An 11,508-nucleotide genomic window follows, 5' to 3' on the forward strand; every position below is an offset into this window, starting at 1 on the left:
GCTGAACAAGGAAGGTACTGTCACCTGTGGGAGGGCCTGTGGAGGAAGCAGCTAGCCACTCATGAGGCTGCTGAATTGATGTGGCAAACATTGTGCCTTGAGGGTTATATTGGGAAGATGGAACATTGGCCATCTGTGGAGGGGGGTTCACTGTCACTGTGGGACTAGTGAATTGTGGGGAAGTACCCACACTGGTAGGGACGTGACCACTGTGCTGCTGCTGAGGAATGAAGGCTGCATTCGCTTCCTGCCTCTTTTGAGCTGGTGGTGAAAAAGTTTGTCCCGACGGTCGGTTGCGTGGCTGATACTGCTGCTGGTTAGGGTACTTGTTGTACCTCTTCCACTCAGGTTTCTGAGTGTTTTGCCCCTGGTCCTTCCACTGCGGTTTTGGACCTTGGCCATTATTCTGAGAATGGCCTTGTTGCTGGGGTTCAGTCTGAGACGGCTTCCCAGACTTGGCAGTATCTTTTCTGCTCCAGGTGTTTTGCTTACGAGTTTGATACCCGTATGCATTAAAGAATGCGTCAGCCTTTTCTGCCATTTGGCTGGCATCTTTCACCTGGCAGATCTTAAGCTGTGCTATGAGCTCAGCAGGCCACGACCTCTCTAGCTGTGTATGCAGCATAAGGTCAATTATCCCCTCACGTGTGGAAGGAGTTTCATCTTTCTCCATCCACTCATTTAAGTAAGCTGTGAGACGATCAAGGAACTGAACAGCTGTCTCCTTGTCTTGGAGACGAGCTCGCATGAACTGAACTTTGGCGTCGTCTACTGTGAGACCATACGCCTTAATGAGTGCAGCTTTCATCATCTCGTATGTGAGATTGTCTCCACGAATTCTGTGGAGAATATCGAGGGCAGGGCCCTCAAATAAACTAAGAAATTGGATCCGCTTAGCTGCCTCATCCAGTTGATATAAGTCTGCCATGTCCTCAAAACGAGCTATGTACGGCTCGATTCGCTCGCTTTCCTTGTATGAAGGAAGCTTGATGCGTGGGGTCGCCAGGACATGTGCAGGGAGAACGCTCGTGGAGCTTGGACCAACTGCACCAGATGTGTTTGAAGCCAAGGAATCTCGCTTGAGCTTCAGCACTTCAAGTTCATGTTCTCGTTCTCTGTCTCGTTGTTCACGCTCGTATTCGCGCTGTTCTCGCTCTTGTACTAGCTCGTGTTCGCGCTGTTGTCGCTCTTTTTCTAACTCGAGCTCGCGTTGTTTTTGTTCGTATTCACGCTGTTCTCGCTCATATTCGCGCTGTCCTTTCTCACGTTCTTGCTCGTAATTAAACCGTGAGAGAACGTAACTCTGTATTTTCTCTGGGTCAGTGAGACCCATATCTTTGGCTTCCTGTACATAAGCACTGGCTGCCATGATGCTAATTTATTAAGGAAACGAAACTGAGTACTGACTGCTTCGCAAACGAATACTAATAATACAAATAAAGAATACAGACACAAGCTAGTGGTGACCAGTCTTATCTAGTTAACTGGCAAAGAATAAATCAAAAATGTAAATGACTGGGAAGACTCAATAATAAACACAATGGGTACGCCGACTTCCCAGGAGCGAATAAAATCGTCTGGCGTTACCAAGAATAAATTAGAGTTAAGTACTCTATTGATTAATAAAGCAAAAACTCACTTGCTAAATTAACGGTAACCACCAGTAAACTTGTGCCTATAAACTTTAATTATAAATACCTAAATATGAATGAGTGAGCACTATCTTGTGAATAGCTTTATAGCTAGGAGTTAATATCCTGGAATGAGGTCGCCAATTGTCACGGGGTTTTTATAATATCACGGTGTTTTTAAAATAAATGCTTAAATATTATTTAATTGATATTAATATTCAATAATATTGAAGAGCAGAGACAATGATTGTCTTGCTACATCAAGCAACTATTACTTTACGCTGGCTTGTGCACTATTCTCTAAGAACGAGAATTTATAAACTTTCTCAACAGTACACAGCAGAGACTAATTACTCACAAATGCTGAATTAGTACTGTTAGCCTCTGGAGAAAGTTACTTCACCCCTGACAATAAATAACTAATACTAATGATAATATCAGGCTCTTGCTGATGCTTTAACTCCTATCTGGCACAACGGATTTTAAGTTAATACAACAAGACTGGTCTAAGTACCAGTTATGAATAGTAAAACGTCTATGCAAGCTAGGAGCTATGTGGGAAATAAGCTTAATTTGGAGAAATGAAACAAGATTTTACTTTACATTAAGCTCAAGGAAAAGAACTGTTAAATTTATTGATTACAAAAAATAAATTTAACGTTACATTTCAAATCAAATCAATGAGACGCACTCACTCACTCACACAAAAGCTAAATATTTACGCCTAGGAAAAAACACCTTAACTAAACTCTTAAAACTAGGATTATACAAAAAGGAAATACCAGTCGATGAATGCTATGTATCCCCCCGGGGGGTGGGAGGACTGGATTAACTGTCTCAGTGGAGCTTGGGTGCTAGAGACCTCTCACACTTCTGGAGCGCAGGACCCTCTTCCGTCACAACAAACACTCGACTGCCTTCAAAATACATTGTATGGGCAGGATGCACAAGCCACCGGAAGAAGGCGTGGCTAACGGTTTAGGCAAGCAGAGGCGAACGATAAAAAAACAATTGTATCGCTCAGTAGCGCACTTAGTGACGTGCATTAAATCGGTCACTTTTGAACAGTGACGAATGTTTTGAAAAGTATACTCCGAAATGGAGAGAGAAACGGTTAACTGCGCGATACACAGTGAGTTTTCCACTAATAGTTCGTGGCTTCTCACAAAACGGAAATGTCGCGAATTGATTCGTGACAGAAGCATTCTAATAATAAAATACAAAAGACATTAGCAGCGTACTGAAGTGATTATTTAGAGGCGTCAGAGCGAGAAGTGACATCAAGTATGTTTAATTATGGAGATTAAAGAATTAAAGAATCGTGAACAGTAAGCAAAACTGAGGGAAGGGAAAGACAACACGCATAACTTAGGGAATGGAGATTATACTCAGCTTGACAGGTCAGTATCAATGGACAACACTACAAATTACAAAACACTTCACTGACATTCATACGATACTAAGGTTTAGCCTCAGACAAAGGATACATTAATACCAATTACTCTAATTTGATGGTTTATAAAAAAAAAGTTGAGTTAAAACCATGGATAACAACACACAGGGAGTACCTGGGTAATGATATAGTCTCTCTCAATGGTGGTAAATATTGGGACAAATATGTACAGTTAAGATTTTTTTTTTTAATGTGAGGAAGAAGGAACCAAAGGCTGAGCCCGCGTTAACGTTCCTTCCAAGAAAGAAACAAAAATAATACAAAAGAGAGCCAAATTTAAGATCCATTCATTTCGAGATGCCTGGACACACTACGTTTGAAAGACGGGAGATCACAGGAAGTAGGAAATACAGACAGAGGGATTAGACTGTAACACCAGTCGAGCAGGGCAGTACTCCCAAGGTGGAAGGAAAGCTGATGACAGGGAGAGCACATGAAACAAGTAATACTAGACACAACAAACCTCGCCCGACAGTAGTTGTTTTATTGTTTCTAGGTACTGAAGAGGTACTGCCATTTAATGTTAGTACAGTACGCAATTAAAGTCTAAGATAATAGTGCAAATGTTCTCAAATTACTTCCTATGAAAATCCGTGAACTTGCATTTGACCTTTCAAGGTCATTCAACGTCAAAGGTGATGGTGCCAACTAATAGCCAGAATTAGACTTCCTATATCTTGAAAATAGTAAATATATATTTTCAATGAGTTTCAAGTTAAGGCCCCCTGAGTATCCGTGACCTTGATTTTGACCTTTCAAGATCATTGACGGTCAAAGGTCATGGTACCATTAAAAACCTATATGGCATTTCCTATGTGCTGGTAATAGTAAATATCCCTATCTTCAGCTAGATTCGAGTTATAGCCCCCTGAATATCCGTGACCTTGAATTTGACCTTTCAAGGTCACACAAGGTCAAGGGTCTTGGTGCCAAATGAAATCCAAGGTAACGAGTTCCTTTGTGTTCATGATAGTAAATATCTCTATCTTCAACTTGTTTCAATTTATAGCTCTCTGAAAATCCGTGACCTTCATTTTGACATTTTAAGGTCACTTGATTACCTCCAAAATTTAATCATTATCTTTAGGGACCAGTGCAAACACATCCTGAAAGTTTCATGTCATTTCATTCAGCCGTTCTCCGGTAATGTTGCTAACAAACAAAGAAACAAACAAACAAGCAGCAAACAAAATCGACCAAAACCAATACCTCGTCGGACTCCGTCCGGACGAGGTAATAATTAAACATAAAGGGTGATGAAGTGGTAATGAAGTATTTTAAGGTCATTAAGTGAAGCGGAGTAAAACATAAGAAGGGTATGAGTAACACATAAAGTAATTAAACATGAGGTGGTGATGAAATGTCCAGATCCAGATCATGTGACCTGCTTATTACACTCATTGTCCTGGAGGTGTGTCTTTGTCCCCGCAGTCAGAATGTAAATACAGAATTTTGCCAGAACTCCGGATGAGATGCAGTGTGTGTGTGTGTGTGTGTGTGTGTGTGTGTGTGTGTGTGTGTGTGTGTGTGTGTGTGTGTGTGTGCTAACATGTATAACTTATAAATCACAAACAGTCAAGTGTATACGACTAATGGAGTGTGAGGAGCGAATTAAATTGTGGAAACAGAAAAGACGGAGAGGAAGTTTTTGACAAGCTAATGAAAAAGAGTGTGCTGGCAGTGGGAGGTGATATGAGTGCTGAGAAAGTATGGGAAGACTTAGAAAATGTTGGGGAATGTTTGGATAGGAAGAGTGATATGTATTAATATTGAAGAAGAGAAAGGGATTTGTTAGAGGGTAAGATCAAAGAATGTATATGCTGATGAATAGCCTCTGTACACTTTTCTGCATTATATAATGCAATTATGGATATTATCAGGCACACACGCCTTGCACTCATAATGTCCTCTATGGCTTGGTGTGTTGGTTCATAATTTTTTGCCTGGAGGAGAAAGCGATGGGAAAATGGCTTGCACAGGAAGGCATTCATCATCTTGGCTCTGTTTATCAGGTACTCTTTGGTGAGGGGAAATATAAAGCCAACCTCTTTGGTAAGTTTTGGGACGTATATCAGAGGAGAAGGATGTCCCAGATCCATTTCCCCCATTTGTGTATCTTGGGACTTACGATGTGGTTGACAGAACAAGTGGCTGATGGTGTTTGTGCAGAAAAAATAAAATACTCTCTCTCTCTCTCTCTCTCTCTCTCTCTCTCTTGACCCTAATACAGTTTGCTGTGTGTGTGTGTATGTGTGTGTGTGTGTGTGTGTGTGTGTGTGTGTGGGTGGGTGGGTGGGTGTGGGTGATGCACAGAGGAACAAAATGCAACCAAAACCTGTGTAATGGAGCATAAACTGAGGCTAACAATCCACTCTCATGTACAGTACTCATGAAAGATGCCTTGCTCTCCCTTCTTTGTGGCGTAGCAAACAGTACCCTTCATTTATTTATTTATATATTTATTTATATTTTTTGTGTAAAAGTATGCCATTCCTCCCCCAGTTTTTATTTTCCAACTCTGCCACACTTGCCTTTTGGCCAAGGACGTACTGAGTCGCACATCAACACATTTTCATTGTCCCCCAAAGCGGTAAATGAATGGTTGCCATGTCGTGTTGGTCGGTTCTTAATCTTCACAAGTCTCCTTTTATTTCGTGTTCTTAACAATTCTCATTTTATATCTTTCTCTAAACAAATCTCCTTTTATTTCGTCCGTCTTTTGATTTTTTTTTAAATTTCCTTGTTTATTGCCATTTCTGTACAATTTTTTTTTCTTCATATCCAATTTTCTATTCGTTTCTGCTCTTTCTCCAATATAATGTTATTTAAATAAATGTCTTCTTTCTCCAGTGGTCCATTAAGTTTTCTTGTCATCTCATATTGAATCATATTGATTTGACTTGTAACTTTATTATGTGTCATTAGTTACGAGCTAGCTACCGCATCGAGCGAAGCGATGTTTACGTTCAGCTGAGAAATGAGCGGCCCGACACAACCAGGCCTGGACCGACACGACACGGCCCGACCGCGATGGTTTTCAGAGGCTAACAACTTTTCCACTATGTGAGACAGAGAGGAGATTCTTTCAGCAGGTAGCAAATACATTCAATAAATTTTATTTATATCTATATATTTACTCATGAGACCAAAGAAACTTCATGGAGTCCCAGCTTTCCAAGGAAATGTACAGAGGGCTTTAATTAACATGCTCCATCATGAAATCGAATTTTAAAAGATTTTCTGTTGTAATACTATGTTTTCTTGAATTCTAGCAATTAAATATCCGATATTACGCTCATAATTTTACATGAACGTTCTTTCCATGTTTAGGGGGTGAAATCAGAAATGATAATCGCCCTGTCTCTGGGTTTTGTCATTCAATCATTAGCCAAGCTTTTACAGACGCAGTTCGTTGCACAGCGAGTCAGGAGCAGAGAACTGAACATTGCACGTGTGATAAATGCTATGACACCTTGCTATATTGACATCCAGAGAGAAAACGTGAGAAAGTAAATGTTATAGCTCAATTATTCTTCTGTTATTGTTCAGATACCTCACGGGAAATGTTGAAGGTTAACGACGAAATGAAATTATGATAATAGGCGCATGTATAAACGCTTGCAAGTTCGTCATGCGTTCACAAGGCGAACCTTACTTGTAATACTGTCTTTCTGTATTTCGATATAATTTCTTACACACACACACACACACACACACACACACACATAGCGTTTCCCTCTGCTCTCTCTCTCTCTCTCTCTCTCTCTCTCTGTTTCCCCCTGCAATGTCCGTTTCCTTATGTCTCGTTTTATCTTTCGTGATTCCTCGTGTTTCTGCCTTAGTTTTTCTCGTTTTCTTGCTTTTCTCTCCCTTTCCCACGCCTCCATTATCTGCCCTTTCACCTCTGTTTCTTTTTGCTTCTTTGTGCCTGATCCGCTTCTGTTTCCGTCATTACTGATTCTCGCCTTATCATTTCTTATCATCCCTTCATGTCCTGCTTCCTATCACGCCTTCCTCTTTCCCCTTCACATTTTTCGGAGCTTTTGTCATTTCTTTCATTCTCTTCGCATTCGCCAAGATATATATCTTTGGTATATGTAAGCGATATTAATGACATAGTTGGTGGTGCCTTGTTTGATTACCGATATTAATGATGAGGTAAATATTAATGACCTGATATTTGTTGATAACAAGAAGTTGGATGCTGCTTCATTAGCAATGTTGGCACCGGGTGGCTTTCATGATGGTGAGACTAAACTGAATGTCTGTAATTGACACAAGCTGACGATAATAATTACCTGGCCTTATGTGTGGTTAGTTGAAGATGACGGAATATAAGTTGGCGGAATTAATGACATGCCAAGAGTCTGATAAGAGAAGAGGTCGATATTAATAGTATGGACTGTTGTGATAATAATAGCTTGAACTTTTTTGACCAGTGTACGTTGCCAGTAACTGAGTACAGCTCTTTAATCCGCTTAGCTTCTTTGATCCGATAATAAGAGGGTACAGTGTACTAATTATCTGAAATTTTCTGACCCGCCATAACTGGTGATAAGAGTTATAACTCCTTTAATAACTTCTTTGACCCATGAAAGCTGGTGATAAGAAGAAGTAGAGAGTAATAATAACTTGAGCTTGTTTGACTCACGAAAGCTACAGACAAAAAGAGGGTGTATTAATGAATGAGCTTTCTTTGACTGGTGAAAGCTGGTGGCAGTAAGAGGACAGAGGGAATTAATAACTTGAATTTGTTTGACCCGGCGAGAGAAGAATTAATACGTGTCAGTAACCGGCGCTTCTTCTTCTTTTTTTTTTTTTTTTTTTTTTACCGTGAAAGTTGAGGATATTATGAGGTAGACCCCGTGTAAGCAGCTGATGGTTGGTGCAATATCAGGTAAGCTGGAGTCCCTCCATCCCCCACCACTGGCTGATCACTTGAACAATTTTGTTTTGTATGAGAAGCAGAAGTTGACAATATTAAGAACTCAAGTTTGTGCGAGTTGTAGAAGAGCCAAAATGTTGAAGAAGGAGACCGTCAGCACAGCTCAATGAAGCAGATGAGTTCTTTTTGATGAAGCATAGACGACCGGGGAGTTGACACTTGGCCAAGGCGTCTAGGTTGTTGACACCTTGTGTGTGTGTCACTCCTCTGCCTGGTATAGTCATTCCCAAGTCTGGTATTTTAATGCTTGGCCAAGGCGTCTAGATTATTGACTTCTGCCACCTTATGTGTTTGTCACTCCTCCGCCTCGTATAGCCATACCCAACTCTGGTATTTCTGTTTGTCGTGTCTTTCATTAGTGTCGGACTGAGATTTCCCCTTTTTCAGGAACCTCAAAACTTTTCAGGAAATGAAATAATGCAAGCAATACACCAGGTTAGAATAACTTTGTTCATTCTACCACACCAGGACGGCTGGGTGAACCGAATGAGTTTTTAGTATTCACAAAATCTTATGACCCACGCCCACCAGTAATTTTGGTGCCTCTGTTGCCGGAATATATAGACAGTTAATGGTTACACCCGAAGCTGTATTGAAAAATTATAGTCAGATTGGTACAAGTGTGTGGTTGTTGTTGTTAAGCTCAGAGGTGAGCTGTTTCACCAGCTCATCCCCAAATAGTGCCTAACAAGACGCCTGAGCCTCACTTATAACTCAGCCCTGACTGAACACGGGCTGAAGATGTTGTGTATAAGTATTACCTCCATTTGCATCAGCAACTCTTATTACATTTCAGGTTTTAATAGTAGTTCAATAATTTATGTTAGTTTATATCAGCTCCTGAATTTTTACAGCATGATGAATTTATTTTGGCCTATGAGAGAAATTTTAACTCTCCAACCAAAAGGAAATATTTTGGGCAACCCACATTGGTGTCTCCTTTTGGCACGTGTGGGATGCGACAAGGTTACCACTCTTAGGAATAAGAAATAATTTACCCTCTCACTCCACCTTTTGACATCACCTGGAAAAAGAAAATGTGCGAGTGAGAATGAGACAGTGCGGCAGGTAGAAATTTAGAATGGGAAGGGAGAGACAGCGTATATGTGATAAAAAGAGATCCAGGTAATGAATGAGAGAAGTGACGAAAGGATGAAAAAATGAAAATTAATCATGTGAAGAGGAAAGAAGGAGGAGGTTTGTAAATGAGAGAGAGAGAGAGAGAGAGAGAGAGAGAGAGAGAGAGAGAGAGAGAGACAGACAGACAGACAGACAGACAGTGTAAGAGAGAGGTCAGGTTGTGGCGTGAGGGTTACAAAGGAAAAATTGATGGGTGGTGTCAGGAGGTGGGGGATGGAGGAAAATGGACGAGGATATGGAGAGAAAGAAGGACCTGAGGAAGGAAAGAAGACAATAAACTGCTGGATAACGGAAAAAAATAACTCTGAGTAGGAGGAGGGAGAAGAGAAGATATACAGTATATACAATTGATGACCATGATGATGATGATTGACGAAGATGGAAAGGAGAGAAATGTGAACGAGGAGAGAAGGAGAGATAATAGTACTACTTGATGTTAGAGGAGGATAAAATCCAGGAGGAGGAGGAGAAGATACACACACACACACACACACACACACACACACACACACACTCACAAGCAACACCTCCTTGCTAGAACGTACAAATATATTTCTACAACCTTACACATACCACATAGGAAAAAGCATGCACTCATTGTTACGGGCAAGCAAGAGCAGTGAGCAAAGCGATGTTTACTCCACGTTCAGGTGAGAAATGAGGTGCCCGACACGATCTGCCCGAATAATCCCGACGTCTATTGCTATCCAGCATAGGACATTTTAGAACCAAACGGTGCAGGCATTGAGTGTGGGGGTGTTGGAGGACTTCAGTCAGCTATTGCCGCACAAGTAAAGAAAACTAATTTAATGAGTAATTTGTTCCCTTTATGAGCAGATATAGTAGGTTAGGTTAGGTTAGGTTAGTGACCCCTAACCTAACCTAACCTAACCTAACCTAACCTAACCCATTATTATCTGGCCACAAAAGGAGCAAATTGCCCTTTAAGTTAGTTTTCTTTACTTCTGCAGGAATAGCTGACTCGACACCCCCAACACCCCTACACTCACTGCATGCTCTGATTGGAATATGCGACCCGGCTCGGCCCGACACAACAGGGCGGGCCACAATGGTTTTCAGAGGCTAATAACTTTTCTAGTATGTGAGATAGAGAAGCGATTCTTTCAGCAGGTAGTAGATAAGTACAATAAATTTAGTTTTCACTATATTTCTACTAATGAGACCAAAGAAACACCTTGCAATCCCAGTTTTCCAAATGAATTTACCGAGGGCTTCAACTGACTTGCTCCAGTTTGAAATCGATTTATAAAAGACTTCCTGTCATAACACTGTATATTTTCTTGCATGAATTCAAACAAATATCGGATATTATTCTCATAATTTTAGGTGGACGTTTTTTCTATATTTAGTGGGTTAAATCAGCAAGGGCAATCGCCCCATTTCTGGGTTTTAGCATTCAGTCAATGGCCAAGCGTTTACCGACACAGTTCATTGACACGGAGAGTGGGGGAGCGAGAACTGAACATTGTGCGTGTGATAATTGCTACTGCGCCTCGCTATATGCACATTGAGAGAGAAAACGTAAGAGAGAGAGAGAGAGAGAGAGAAAGTAAATCTTATAGCTAAATTTTTATTCTGTTCTTGCTCAAATACCTCGTGAGAAATGTAGAATGTTTACACCACGATGAAATTATGATGATAGGCATATGTTCAAACGCTCTCTCGCTGGTCACGCGTTCACAATGAGCACTTTACTGGTACATACACACCAACCCACTTTACACACATATACATTTACTCTCACTCACTCCCACACTAACCCACATCTTGCACACGCAGGTTTCTGTCACTTCACAATAAATTTCCTTAAAGTTATGAATCTGCTGCCAAGTCTGTGGGAACATGACAAAAATGGAGGCAATGCGAGTGACTTTGCTTAAAATATTGCCCTTACCTCCAGATAACTCCAGCCAGATGAGAGAGAGAGAGAGAGAGAGAGAGAAGGGGGGAGAGTTAGAAGAGAAGGGATTTGAACATGAATGAAATGAGAGAAGGGGAATCGGAATAAAGAGGAAGAGAAGCAAAAGGGAAGGGAACAGGAAAGGAAGGAAGAAAAGATGAAGAAGGAGGAGGAGGAGGAGTAGTTGCGATGACCGAGTGTCTTTGGTCTCAGGTAATTAGTGTGTGTCGTTAATCGCGTCATGATTGCTCAAACTGCGATTTCCTGGTTCTCATTAAACTCACTCTTTATGTATTTTCCTTGTCTTCACTTGCTTAGTTGAAATGGCAGTTCACCATTACCCCCACCACCATCACCTGAACTTATGCCAGTGACAGCAACAAACCAGCCTGTTTAATCTCTACTCATAAACCCTCCC

The sequence above is a fragment of the Coenobita brevimanus genome, chromosome 17, assembly GCF_032717465.1.
Source record: "Coenobita brevimanus isolate Jiangsu-jjx chromosome 17, ASM3271746v2, whole genome shotgun sequence".
NCBI lineage: Eukaryota > Metazoa > Arthropoda > Malacostraca > Decapoda > Coenobitidae > Coenobita > Coenobita brevimanus.